The 15,264-nt window shown below is 43.5% G+C and overlaps 1 protein-coding gene across 1 annotated transcript in view; it reads right to left on the bottom strand.

The window, feature by feature from the left end:
• LOC137323879 (collagen alpha-3(VI) chain-like) overlaps positions 1–9,050 on the bottom strand; it is a 182,163-nt gene extending 173,113 nt beyond the window's left edge. The window contains exon 1 of the mRNA XM_067987919.1: positions 8,887–9,050. The gene's annotated coding sequence lies outside the window, so the exon portion shown is untranslated. The remainder of the gene's footprint in view (positions 1–8,886) is intronic.
• Positions 9,051–15,264: the final 6,214 nt, after the last annotated feature.

Here is a 15,264-nt window from a genome sequence, read left to right as displayed (position 1 = left end):
GCTTGCCATAAAAATCCACTCTCTCTCCACTAACTAAATGGTTATGGGCTTGAGTTTCTTTTTGACCATCGCTTGAGATTACCATTTCACTGCCCTGCAGGTGAGTTGTACAAGGCCTTGCCCACACTGCTAGACAAGGTTTCTTCATCTTGCAGAGTGTAAAATTGGCATTGTTGGCTCACCATGCTACGCCCCCTACAGGCCAATTCTGAAATATCAGTGATATCAATCAAAGATAAGATTGTCCTGCCTTTCAACAGAAAGAGGCTGCAGAGTAGCATGGATGTTTTGTGAGAAATATGGAATAAAAATGACAAGAATGTGGAGTAATGGCATCAGAGGAGGGTAGCCACAAATAATATTAATAAAGTGAATGGACAAAACTGTGACAAATGGCTTTCAATGTAGGCAAGTGTGAGGTCATCCACCTTGGACCTAAAAAGGATAGATTAGAGTACTTTCTAAATGGTGAAAAGCTCGAAACAGTGGATGTCCAAAGAGACTTCGGGGTTCATTGTACATAGATCATTAAAATGTCATGGACAGGTGCAGAAAATAATCAAAAAGGCTAATGGAATGCTGGCCTTTATATCTAGAGGACTAGGATACAAGGGGGTAGAAGTTATGCTACAGTTATACAAAGCCCTGGTTAGACCACACCTGGGTACTGCATGTTAGGAAGGATATATTGGCCTTGGTGGGAGTGCAGTGCAGATTTACTAGAATGATACCTGGATTCCAAGGGTTAAATTATGAGGAGAGATTACACAAACTAGGGTTATATTCCCTGGAATTTAGACAATTAAGGGGTGATTTGATCGAAGTTTTCAAGGGGACAGAGCTTAAAAATTAGAGCCAGGACTTTCAGCAGTGAAGTTAGGAAACACTTCTACACGCAAAGGGTGGTGGAAGTCTGGAACTCTCTTCTGCAAATAACAGTTGATGCTAACTCAATTGTTAATTTTAAATCTGATATTGATAGATTTTTGTTAACCAAAGGTATTAAGGGATTTGGGACTAAGGCAGATATATGGAGTTAGGTCACAGACCAGCCATGATCTCATTGAATGTGCAGAAATCATGCTGCCCTTTTATTCATTATGGACAGAAATTCCCTTCCTTCCATGGCCATAACCATCTTTATACCAGCCAATAGGGTGGTTAGTCCTATACAGCAAGAGGTTTTTATGGGCTCCCACAACCCATACAATGAGGGGGTGGGGTCATCCACACCCAGCAGGTGTGACTGTTCCAGAATTCAGAGCCAGAGCTCAGGGGGGGGGGGAGAGATTTGAACCCTACACTTTCTGACTCAGAGGCAGGACTGCTACCACTAAGCCAAAGGCTCACTCTGCTTATTGTAATGAAAAGTAGGCAGGAGTAAAAAGTGGCTATTGTCAGTAGAAAGCATTAGTGGACTAGTTTCAGAGCTGTGCTGACTCCAGGTCAGGTCTGGCACCTGGCGTTATTGAATTTAAAGAATGGGAAAATTTAGTGTTATTCCTAGAAGTAAATAGTAGGCTGTGTGTGTGTGTGTGTGTGTGTGTGAGAGAGGGGTTGGTTGTGGGGGGTGCAGTGGTAGTTAGTTCAAATGAATCCTTTAAATAAAAATGGGTATGCAGAGAGAGAGAAAAATGACTGGAGAGGTAATGAGCAGGGGCCTCGGGGGCCTTTATTTCTAATGCCTGTAATCAGTCTGAAACAGCTCTAAACTGTTGAGCTTGTGCATGTGTGCAGGTCCCAACAGCAGAGAGTGAGCATTTGCAGAGAAATATTTTACAAGGTGGCATTCTGGCTCTTAAGGCTGGGTGATGATATATTGTAGTTATTCTTCCTACATTGCTTGGGGGGGGAGGGAGTGAGATAAAAATGAATATTTAAAGGACAAATATAGAAATGCATGTTGACTTCATATGGAATTAATAACCAAAATAATAGCAGTTGATTCAGCACAGTCATCCATTGTACATAGGCACTGGTGCCACCTACTAACGTGAATTTTATTGGTATCATGGGTGCTCTAATTGATGTTTACCAGATGTTTGACCCCGCTGTCTTTACTTGGAAACTTTCCCATATAGTTAAACTGTGTTACAAAATTAGCATACTCTACGACCACGAGCCAATCTCGCTTTCAGATTGCACACTATTCCTCAATTCTTGCAGCTAAGCAGAGGACAGACAGGATTTTGGTTTTGACTGGCTCACCACTAAAAACCTCACCCCTCCCATTTGACAAGCCCGGCCCCAAAATTACATTGCGACTTAATAACATATGAACGCTTAACGTGTTCCTTTCAAATTCCCTCTCTACTTTGTTCTCGTGGCGTTGTTAACCCATTTAATTTGAATGGGTTAATACCTCAGCTAAAATAGTGGAGGAAGGAATCTCAGATGAACATGTCCGTACTAGTGTCTCACAGTGTAATGTCAGGGCCCCTTTGCTTAAAACAGAGAATGATGCGTGGTGTGTGTAGTGGGGGGAGAGGGGGGAGGGGGAGGGAAACATACAAGAGGAAAAGTAAAAGAGGGCTGTTAATGCCTATATAAGGTATTCTTCTAATAAAGAGAAGTGTAGGTGAAAGACCAAATCCCATAGTGCAAAATAGCAACATGGTTAAAAACAATAGGAAAGAAGATGCACTTATAAAGACTAATCAAGAAGTAACGGTTAGGTAATGTCATGTTTCAGTGTTAAAAGGCTGTAGATTGTAGCTCTTTTAAATATACACTTTTCTTTAGTGTTTTGGCACAATGAGAAACCTTGGTTCATAGTCAAACTACAGGAAACAAAGTATAAACTAAACTTATGCCCCCACCACAAAGTTTTACAGTGTTAATATTCAGGTGGTGTTTATTATTTGAGGCCAGAGAAAGGAGGTACCAAGGAGGGAGCAAGTACATGGAAACATTAAAATGGAAGCAAGCAAGAAAACGCAAGCCTGTATGGAAAGATTAAAATATTAATAAAGGGGTAAAGGAGTTGGGACTGAGATTATCATACTTCCAGGAATAATACTTGCACACACTCTTTTCTTTCCATGGTTTGCTGCACTATGTAAGTGGTTAGTGGAATTCGCATATCACCTACAAAGCTAGATAAGCATTTCCAGTAGGAAGAAATGTAAATTTTGGGAAAGAAGTGTATTGGTATAAAGCAGCAGTTTGTAATGATTACTGCATTTCTTGCTCACCCCCAAAACACCCAACATTACCAACATATACTAACTGGATTTATTAAGACACAAAATGTTTCATGTTTTCTCAATATCATTTAATTATAATTCAATATAATTCAATATAATTAACTCAATATCATTTTTTGAAATAAGATTTACTAAGGGTTTGTTAATGTTAGGAAGCCTTTGCATATTACTATGAAAATTAAGCATACAGTAAATACATTTATCAAAATCTCATAACAAAGATTCTCATGAGAATGTGAACGCTTTGCCATTAATAATAGTTTATCATATATTTTCCAGTATTTGTATAACTTTATTTCCTTTGGATGCCAAATGTGATGTCACTTTCCTATAAATATAAGCCTTCACATTCTACATTTGGTGCTAAAATCACCATTAAAATAAACAAATAAATACTTTGCATTAGCTGGTGGGGACTGGAAGGAGCCCATTGTTCATTTAGCTGTCAACACCCATTTTTGACTTCCTTACAAGGCAGTGGATGCAGTGTCTCCTTGGTAAATTGGGATTTTTTTTCCCCATTTTTAATCGAGCCATTTCACACAGAAAAGGTGCATTCCACAGCTGCATTAACAAACTTTCTGACATATAAGTGGCTAGTCAGCTTCAGCGAAGTGTTACAGGATCATCATTATATGTGCAAGAGAAAAGGTTACAGGGTCAAGAAATTAGAGAGGACAAGACAAAGAGCGATGGAGAAAGACACACACCGGGACAAAGAGACAGATACAATGGGGTAAATTTTAACCGGCAGGGGGGAAGCTGGGTGTGGTGGGGGGGGAGGTTTCTGAAGGGAAAACCACCAGATGCCCTTATGATTTTGACGTAAGGAGGTCTTTCAATTTTTTCAGTAGGTTTCCCGCCTAACAGCGTGCCAGATTGACAGGCTGGCTATCAGTCGGACGGGAGAGCAGCCAGGGTGCGGATGCCAGCAGCTAAGTCTTAGATCGGGGGGTCGAGCATCGTTGGTGTGGGGGGGGGAGGGGTGAGGGGGAGGGTGGTTCGATCATGGGGTGGGGGTGTAGGCCGATGTGGGGGGATTGATCAACGGTAGGGGTCAATTGTCAGTGGTATCGGACATGGGGGTCAGTGGTCATCAGGGTCAGACATTGGGGTCAGCGGTCATCAGGGTCAGACATTGGGGTCAGCGGTCATCAGGGTCGGACGTCATTGGGGGGTCAGCGGTCATTGAGGGAGTCATCAGAATTGACAATCATCAAGGGAGGTTGGTCATCAGGGGCTCAGTCATGGGGGTGGTCGGAGATCGTGGCGGGGGTAGGAGTGGGCCGATCGCATGTGTCAGATCACGGCAGGTACCATTGTTGGGCCTGGAGGAAACAATCCTGCTCCTCCTGGCCTACCAGTAGTGCAATAAAGGCATTTACCTGTTGATATGGGCCTTCTCTCACGTGGCGTGAAGCAGAAGATCCAGGAATCCCGGCCCCCAGGAGTTAAAAGTAAAAATGCTGTTAAAATGGAGGCCTGCAGCCTCCTTAAAAGATTTTACTGAATGACCGGTCTCCTGAGAGCGAATTGGTCGCCGGCCCTTCAACCCACCTCCGTTAAAACTGGAAGTAGGCGGTTTGGGGTTGAGTTTACAATTTTTACCTTCCCACCCACCCACCCCCAACCCCAGTTAAAATTTACCCCATTGTCAGGGGTCACTGCAGTCTAAATTATGAGGACAGGCTGCATACACTTGGCTTGTATTTCCTTGAGTTTAGAATGTTGAGGGGTGTTTAAAATGATAAAGGGATTCATTTGGGTAGATACAGAGAAACCATTGCCCCTGGTGGGGGAAACCCGAACAAGAGGGAATAATCTTAAAATTAGAGCTAGGACATTTATGAGTGAAATCAGGAAGTACTTTTTCACAGAAAGGGTACTGTAAATCTATAGCTTGCTCCCCCAAAAGGCTGTGGATGCTGGATCAATTGAAATTTTCAAGACTGAGATCGATAGGTTTCTGTCAGGTAAGGGTATCAAAGGATATCAAGCAAAGGTGGTAAATGGTGATGAGGTCCAGATCAGCCATTCTCTAATTGAATGACAGAAAAGGCTCGATGGGCTGAATGCCGTACTTCTGTTCATATGTCTAGTATCAATCCAACCTGCTAACTTTCATCAGACAGTGTCCTTTCTTCAGAAACTATTTCAAATTAGACAGCTTGGAGTAATTGCAGACCACAATAAGGCTTGAGGAGATGCCTGTCTCTCAAACTCTGTCCACATATCCACCTCAATGACTAGCAACATCCACCTAACTAATGGCTTACTGACTCGAATAAAATTTCTAGCTGCTGATTATACCAAGTATATTATTAGAATCCCTACCTATGCAGGCCACATTGCACAACTGAAAATTAGCAAGCATGTGTTCCACCTTTCATGACATAATATCTTTGATTTTTTTTTTGACCGGACCAAATTTTAATAAATGTCTTTTTCTATTTTATCAATTCTACAATGGTTAGCGTTTATCTGAATTTTCCTGTCTTGCTCTTCCTATGCTTCAAATACACCATCCTACACACACCTCCTCTTCCCTGAATTCTTAATATGTTGAAATCAAGACTCATCACACTATCTCATACTCTGACATCGATAAGTTCAGAAAAGGAGATCATTTGATCCACCTGGCTCATCCTTACATAGAAATCTATTATCCCACCATCAATTACCCATCTCTTGAATGACTCCATTACCCTATCAGTAGGACCATTCCGGGTACTGATTACTGTTTGTCTGAAGTGCTTCCTGACATCAGCCCTGAATTTTACTTTTACCAATTTGTATCTATAAGTCTACTTATTCTGCAGTCATGGTTGAAATGACAATACTGCTTTCCTTTTGCACTTAGTCTCTTTCGTACTTCTATAATGTGTCCCCATTTGCTTCCTTTCAAAGAAAAAATAAACAGTTCAAGTTTACCGAACCTTTCCTGATTTCTCAGTCCTCTGACACCAGCCATCAGCATCACAGCCCTTTTCTGCATTGCTTCCAGGGCTTAGATGTATCTCTCATGCCTCGGGCACCAGAACTGTACACAGTCTTCAAGATGTGGCCTGACCAGAGGACTACACAGCTTCAGCATGATGACTTTAGACATGGGGATAGAAAATCATCTTGGGCGGTCGCACAAAATGAGCATTATCGCATGGGCCACCTGATGTACTCATCGGCAAAGGCATAGTTGCCCCACCCATCCAGCGCCGATTTGAAGCCTGAAGTTAAAATTGATCCCGGTCAGTGATTAGTCTATCATCACTACCAGATCTCCTTCAGCCTCTTTCCTCGCTAATTTGATCCCATTCATGATCTATGTCCCCATTTTTCCTTCCAATTTGTAAGAAGTTGCATTTATCTGTCCTAAATTTCATCTTCCATAGTGCTGCCCACTCGCAAATATTGTCCAGGCTCCTCCATTCCTCCTCCATTCCTCCCCTGTTTGGTATCACTTGCGTGAATTTGACCAAGTTGCATTGAACATCTGAATCCAGGAGATTTATATCGATCAGAAACAGTAAGGGCCCCAGCACCGCTCTCAAGGGCATTCCACTCAATGCATTTCCTCAGCCTACCATCCCTTCCCTAAATGGTACCTGCTGCTTCCGCTTATGTATAAAGCCAATTCCCTATCCACCTCCCGTTTCACTGAAGATACCCACTCATTCTTTCCCAGGAGCTCAAACCTGCAGAACTTTTTACTTCCCTCATTATTTCCTACCTCCAAAAACCCGAAGGGGTCACCTAACCACTAATGCTCATCCCATCTTCTCTCCTGCTGTCTTCAACCTCGCACTTTGGGGCGCGGCTCTTCACCCCAGTTTCTTATGAATAAAAACCATTGCTGAAGTACTCAACCTTTAGGGACTAAAAGTTCGATGGACTTTTGGATCAAGATAGAACGATGATTTAGTACAAAGCTCAAACGTAGACTTTTGGTGAAGAAGATACGAGAGGCAAAATAACCACCGTTTACAAACTCCAGGCGCAAAGTTGTGCCCTTATTTTTTTTGGTTTCTACTCCTATTTCGCCCTCCCCAATTCTGTTCTACGATTAGGAAGTCCTGAATTAATTTAAAATTTTGCTTCCAGCCCTGCAGATGACGTTGCTGCAGATTTGGTTGGAGAGTCCATTTCTGGGTCACCCACAGCATCACTGCCGCTATTATATCGACACTCACTCCACAAAGGTAGAAATTACGTCCCAGTAAGAGTGCGATGTGCAGACAAGCAAACTGGGATTATATTACCAACCGCACATCACTGCATGAAAGAGCCCTGTGCTGGCAATGTCCCCTTTTCCTCGAACATTAAAAGCTTTTGAAAGGTTCTCAAGTAGTCTAACTGTCACTTTTTAAAGTTGCAAATAAGACTTTGAAACCCGGTGCGAACTCAAACCGACGTGAGACAGGAGTTCAGTGAGCCCAGGAGTCAGATCAGGACTTCACTTCTGAATATTGCCATTACTCTCTCGTTGATGCACGCCCTCCTAGCATCAACGCGAAAAGGAACGATACAATCGTAATTTATGAAACTGGTGCCCATAAATTCCAGCCGTAGTATATGTATTGATTTATTTTATCTGGTTAAGATAAAGGTGAAATCCCATTTACTAATCTGATGGACTACAATTGTAGATTAGAATTGGTGGATGCAAGAAAGGCACATACTTAAAGGTGGCAAAGAATATCTCTGACTAAAAATATATCTAACAGGAGAGGAAAGAAAAAAATAGAAGAAGAATGTGCTTGGGGGAATTGATGGAAGTCTCGATAAGTGCAGGATGGGTAGGTGCCCCAGAGCTATTCACTCTGCACCTAGCATGTTGAAGGGGTCGAACAGGAATGTCTGTCATTTCATGTCCAAACTCGATATTGCTCATCAGGGGGCTCCTCTCTGAATTCTCAGATTCTCAATTTCTTGCCGAAATAGCTGCATGTCCATACCTGCTTCAGCCCCTCACTCGCTCTTTTACCTTCTTATAGCATCTCCTGATTTCATTTACTAATTCCCCCTCCCCCGCTCCCAGCTGTTGGAATACACTGTTGACTCCCCTTCCCTTTCTGTCCCAGCCATAGCCGGAGCCTCCCCCTTCCCTCCCCTCTTGTGCCCTCTCTTCGCCTTTGTCCAATCTCTTCCCCAATCCCCCTTTCCCTCAGTCCCTGACTTTACCGATCTCCATTCCTTAAGCTTTCCTTCTTTGCACGACACCGCACATTCCCAAACTGTCAAACATATATCACATCGACCAGAAAACAGCTTAATTCAAACCAGAAAAACGGACCAAACTCCGCAGTCACACGCTGTAAAATTACATCATTTCACAACACAAATTCAACTGCAGATTAATTCTGTATAAAGCGACAGTAGTACAACAGGACACAATCTCTCGATGTAATCTCTCCCAACTCCAAACCACGGCTAACCAGAGAGAAAACCCCAATAATAAATATCTGGACCTAAGCAGAACTTGTAACTGGAATGTAAGCGGTTCCTTCACAGTTCAAGCTTTGTAAAGTTCCATTGAAAAAACACATTAAACAGTTTGTAATTCCAGCCTGACTTCTGCTAATTGATGTATTGCACTGCAGATTGTCGAACTACCAATTTACATCCAAATAATACATAGAAACACCAATGCGTTCAGTTACAGTCAGCTGAAACCGACTCTTACCCTCAGCTCCTGGCGGAAGAGTGGACGGACGCGTTACTCAGCTTTCACTTTCTGGACATTCCAGGGTGGAGTTGAAGGTCGCCCTGATGCTTCTTGTGTCGCCGATGATTTCCTTGTGTGAAGATTGAGTTTTGGTGGAATGAGGATTTGAATCTGTGACTACCTGCAGAGGAGCCCCGGCTCAGAGCTGACTCGATGGAGGGATCGGCTCAGAGCTGGACAATCTCCAGCTTCGAGAGACACGCCCGCAACTCGACCAAATTTGTAAATTAAAAGCAGACCCGAGAAGAGTCTGAAAATGTCAACCTACTGAGCTCACTGGGCGCCTTTCCAAACCCCGGATCTCCCTCTCTCCTTAAACATTTGACAGCTCTTATCTTTGACGTCCATTGCATTAGTAAAATCGACCATTGCATTAGTAAAATAGCTCCATTAGACGTAAACCCTTCCCTTGTTGTAAATTGCGCCGAACATGCGCTGCTTTGCAATAACGAATTTGCACTGGTGGGATCCATTCATTTATCGAATCATAATGGACTGATTCTGATTTTAAAAGAGATGTAATGATAGGATCTGAACATCAGGTATCAGCTCCAGTGGGGCTTTGTGTTGACTCCCCATTGGAAGGACCTTCGTAAAGAACAAACAGTAACTCACCAGTGTTAGTTAAATAAAGCGCTTTAGACCGAAGTGAAGGAACTGGTCGTATTTGTCTAAAGCTTGCTGTGTGTTGTAAATGACCAAGTTGGGAGATCATAAGATAACACTGGCTTCACTTCCTAATGTAATGAATCCAGGGCTATTTGTTTCAAACGGAAGGAAGCCAATTAAGAATACTTTTTATCAAATTCCCTGCGAAATCAGTATAGTTTTCTTATGCAGGAGACGACGTACACGTTGCACATTATAGTTTGACACACACATGCGCCCATATGTGTATGTGGGTTTTGGATCTGTAATTGATTATAATCCAAATCCCGCAATTAAAATATTTCTCCGTAGTTTTTTTTCCGATCTAGGAAAATCTTTCAATCTATCATTTGGACCAACCACACAACACACAAATATTTGCAGATTGCATCGTTTTATGGTGTAAAGTCTCTGGAGTTTTCAATATAGTAACCGAAGGCGTTCCTGATGTGCACTATTTCTGAGCGCTTTGTATTTCCCCTGGATATAACCCAGTTAAAGATTTCCGCAATATGTGGACTTGACACGGGACTGAATAAAACTGAAGAGATTGGTACCTCTTTGACCAAGCCTTTGGTCACCTGTCCTATTATCTCTTTATGTGGTTTGGTGTCAAATTTTGTCTGATAACGCTCCTGCGAAGTGCCTTGGGAGGTTTTATCTACGTTAAAGACGCAAGTTGTTGTTTGAATCATTCCAATCAGGTTTCCGCCCCTGCCATAGCACTGAAATGGCCCTTATCAAAGTCACAAATGACATCCTACTCGACTGTGACCGTGGTAAACTACCCCTCCTCACCCTTCTCGATCTGTCTGCAGCCTTTGACATGGTTGACCACCCTATCCCCCTTCAACGCCTTTCCTCTGTTGTCCAGTTGGGTGGTACTGTGCTCACCTGTTTCCATTCTTATCTATCCAGTCATATCCAGAGAATCACCTGAAATGGCTTCTCTTCCCACTCGCGCACCGTTACCTCTGGAGTCCCCCAAGGATCTATCCTGGGCCCCCTCCTATTTCTCATCTACATGCTGCCCCTCAGCCTCATCACCCAAAAGCACATATGTTCAGGTTTCACATGTATGGTGATGACACCGAATACCACATCTCTCGACCTCTCCACTGTCTCTGATTTGTCATGCTGCTGGTCCGACACCAGTACTGGATGAGCAAAAATTTCCTCCTACTAAATATTAGGAAGATCAAAGCCATTGTTTTTGGTCCCGCCAGAAAGTCCGTTCCCTAGCCATTGACTCTATCCCTCTCCACGGCCACTGTCTGAGGCTGAACCAGACTATTCGCAACCTTGGCATTCTATTTGACCCTGAGATGAGCTTCCAACCACATAACCACTCCATTACCAAGACCTCCTATTTCCTTCTCTGTAACATCGCCTGTCTCCGCCCCGCCTAAGCTCATCTGCTGCTGAAACCCTCATCCATGCCCTTGTTACCTCTACACCTGACTATTCCAATACTCTCCTGGCCGGCCTCCCATCTTCCACCCTCCATAAACTTGAGCTCATCCAAAACTCTGCTGCCCGTATCCTGACTCGCACTAAGTCCCGTTCACTCATTACCCCTGTGCTCGCTGACCTACATTGGTTCCTGGTCCAGGAACACCTTGATTTTAAAATTCTCATCCTTGTTTTCAATTCCCTCCATGGCCTCGCCCTTCCCTTTCTCTGTAACCTCCTCTAGCCCTACAAACCTTCGAGATCTTTGTGCTCCTCCAATTCTAGCCTCTTGCACATCGCCGATTTTAATCGCTTAACCATTCGTGGCAGTGTCTTCAGCTGCCTAGGCCCTAAGCTTTGGAATTTCCTCCCTAAACCTCTCCACCTTCCTACCTCTTTCTCCTCCTTTAAGACACTCCTTAAAACCTACCTCTTTGAACAAGCTTTTCCTGTTCTAATATCTCCTTATGTGGTGTCAAATTTTGTTTGATAATGCTCCTAAAGTGCCTCGGGACATTTTACTACGCTAAAGTTGCTTTATAAATGCATGTTGTTGTTATGGTTGTTGGCCGGCCTCCCATTCCAGCAGCGAAGAGGCCCCCACGATTTTGAAGCCCGGGCCTCATTTAAATCTGGCAGGCGAGTTATGGGGTGCCCAACAGTTGTCCAGGTGCAGCTCACCCTGGCGAAGCCTCAAAATCGGGCGGTGGCAAGGACCAGGTAAGTTGTGGGGTGGGGGTCTCAATCGCGGAGGGTGAGGGTCTGAGGGTGGCAGCTGCTCAGATTATTTTTTGGGGGCTCCGGAGGAGCAGAAGAAAAATAATTCAACCCTTACCTTTAGCGAGCCTCTTCAGTTCCATTGCCCATGGAACTGGTCAGAGCCTGCACTGCACACGCTCCAACCCATTCTGAACTAAAATGGCAATCAGGGTCCTATTTATGTCATTGGACCCCTATTTCCATTTTAAAAGAGGCCTAGTGCCTGAACCAGGCAGGAGCTTTGGGACCCCAACAGTAGGCCCCTTTACAAATGGAGCCGGCCGCATCACCAGTATTAATGGGTTGGTAAGGCCGAGCCCATTTTGAGGCCGTTACAGCCCTGATAATGCCAGGCGAAGGCAGTCAAAATCAACCCCATGGACTCTGGGTGGAATGGGCTTGGTGGATCTTTTCTTGCTCCATGGAGTGGAAATTAAGCGGCATCCGGTTTCGAGTATGAAGGTGGAGATGTGGCTGCAATGCATACACGACGCCTGTCCTGATCATTGTAGTCCAGTTACCATGAAAGGATCTAAAACAGGCGTTAGGCCCTACACTTAAATATGTAAGGCACCTCTTTTAGGCAGGCTGAAAAATACCTGACCCAATTTTGGGTCGGTAGATTTTCAGGCAATCTTGGAGCACAGGATGTTGGTCCCTGAAATTGTGCCTGTTTTACGTCCATAATGCAGGGGCAACGAGACCCAATTTCTACCCCTATGTTCTTCTAAGTCAACAAAATGGCTTAAACATTAAAGGTGGATGATTATTATGTTTGAAGAAAAGGTACAGCCAGAAGAGCCCTGGGTCATCTTTGTCATGTTGGTGTTAAGTACTACAGATATTATGACATTCTTCAACCTGAATTCCTTTACTATGTCATCTAATGACAGAGAAAAGACGACTTTTCCAAGCAGTAGTTTGAGGTGCCAGCGTTGCTTTTGCAACAATGACAAAACTGAATGACAATCACTCCTTTTCCTTACCTTTTATTTTCCCTCTTTCTTCCCTCTTCTGAATCATACCGGGGCATTAGCCCAGCAAGTGGTCATTTTCCATATATGAGCCTTGACAGTGAATGTTAACAAGCTGTTCTTCCAGTGGGCATTTCACAGTCTCGTCCAATCCTGCCTCACCCAATGTTCATACATGCATACTTTTCAGTGAATGCCCACTTGATAGTGATCAATGGGCTGAAATTCTGCTGATGTACACTTTTGTGTGTGCTGGTTAATGTACTAATGTAAAATTCCAGTGTGCTATTTTAATAAAGTCCTTAACCTGTCTGCTTTAACCAGTATGCTATAGATAACGCTCAGCAGAATTTCAAAGTTACATGAGAAGGGGTCGGCCATTCAAGACTGAGATGAGGAGGAATTTCTTCACTCAGAGGGTTGCGAATCTTTGGAATTCTCTTCCCCAGAGGGCTGTGGATGCTGAATCATTGAATATATTCAAGGCTGATTTGGATAGATTTATGGATTTTAGGGGAATCAAGCGATATGGGGATCGGACGGGAAAGTAGAGTTGAGGTCGAAGATCAGCCATGATTTGATTGAATGGCGGAACAGCCTTGAGGGGCCATATGGCCTAATCCTGCTTCTATTTCTCATGTTCTTATGTTCAAACCCCAGGATGGTAATGTTGGCCAATTTACACTTCCCTAGTCCCAGTTGCACCTGTAGCACTATTAACTGAGATCAGCTAAGTCAGCACAGACTGGCGATTCAACTGTGACTTTCCCAGTTTGTATGGCTTAGTACCACACAGGTTGATGCATTTACCCATTGTGTCATTCAAGGGATTCAATGAGGTAAGTTCCTCTCTGCATTAGAGCTTGGACTAGTACTAATTGTGCGTTAATGCTTAGTAATTTTGCATTTTAATTGAGTGATTGCTAACTTTTGTTCATGCTACAAAAATTGGTCTTGGGACTAAACAGGTGTAAATTTAACTAATTGAGTGCTTGATATTTTTCTTGCTTGTTCGGAGTTTGTTAAGAAGCAACTGAAGCGTTTCTCCCCAAGTTCCCAAAGCATGGCTTTTAACAGAAAAGGTGTCATTAATGACTGTGCAGAGCTGGTGCTACAGCAGCAGACAGAACAAGAAGGTACATAAAGTAATCTGGAACAGACAGAAACAGCAAGTGGGATAGCGGGGAAGCTGAAACTTCCGACCTCATATCCTCTCCATCACCAAGACCACCTACTTCCACCTTCGTAATATTGCCCGTCTCCGCCCTTGCCTCAGCCCATCTGCTGCTGAAGCCCTCATCCATGCTTTTGTTACCTCCAGACTCGATATTCCAATGCTCTCGTGGCCAGCCTCCCATCTTCCACACTCCATAAACTTGAGCTCATCCAAAACTCTGCTGCCCATATCCTGACTCGTATCAAGTTCCGTTCACCCATTACCCCTATGCTCGCTGATCTACATTGGCTTCTGGTCCACCCAATGCCTTACATTTAAAATTCTTATTATTCTGTTCAAATCCCTCCATGGCCTCTCCTCTCCCTATCTCTGTAACCTCCTCCAGCCCTACAACCCTCTGAGAACTCTGCGTTCCTCCAATCCTGGCCTGTTGTGCATCTCAGACTTCTTTCACTCCACCATTGGTTGCCGTACCTTCAGATGTTAAGACCCTAAGCTCTGGAATTCTCTCCCTAAGCATCTCCACCTCTCCATCTCTCTCTCCTCCTTTAAGACGCTCCTTAAAACCTATGTCTTTGACGAAGCTTTTGGTCACCTGTCCTAATGTCTCCTTCTTTGGCTCGGTGTCAATATTTTTTGTATCATTACACTCTTGTGTAGCATAGGAACATAGGAACAGGAGTAGGCCATTCAGCCCCTCGTGCCTGCTCCACCATTTGATAAGATCATGGATGATCTGTGATCTAACTCCATATATCCGCCTTTGGCCCATATCCCTTAATACCTTTGGTTGCCAAAAAGTTATCTATCTCAGATTTAAATTTAGCAATTGAGCTCGTATCAATTGCCGTTTGCGGAAGAGAGTTCCAAACTTCTACCACCCTTTATATGTAGAAATGTTTTCTAATCTCACTCCTGAAAGGTCTGGCTCTAATTTTTAGACTGTGCCCCCTACTCCTAGAATCCCCAACCAGCGGAAATAGTTTCTCTCTATCCACCCTATCTGTTCCCCTTAATATCTTATAAACACTTTGGGACGTTTTACTACATTAAAAGCGCCATATAAATGCAAGTTGTTGTTGTTAAAACAAATTGAAAATGTAGCAAGGGGAGTATAGAAAACCCCAAGCAATCCAGATTGGAAAGAGTTCCATTTGTGATTCCTCCAAGCATTTATTACCATTGCCTATGCAACAATTATGTTGCTATGTTGCAGGTAGAGGTAAAGTGTAGAACACAAAAATCAGTTTATGAACTTTACATTATGAGTGATTATGTACTCAAGGTCAGCATACTACTAGCAGGAATACCAGCATTTACTACACC

This window comes from Heptranchias perlo, chromosome 7 (genome assembly GCF_035084215.1).
Source record: "Heptranchias perlo isolate sHepPer1 chromosome 7, sHepPer1.hap1, whole genome shotgun sequence".
Lineage (NCBI taxonomy): Eukaryota > Metazoa > Chordata > Chondrichthyes > Hexanchiformes > Hexanchidae > Heptranchias > Heptranchias perlo.
The sequence above is the reverse complement of the archived record's forward strand: the minus strand, read 5'-3'. Positions and strand labels throughout refer to the sequence as shown.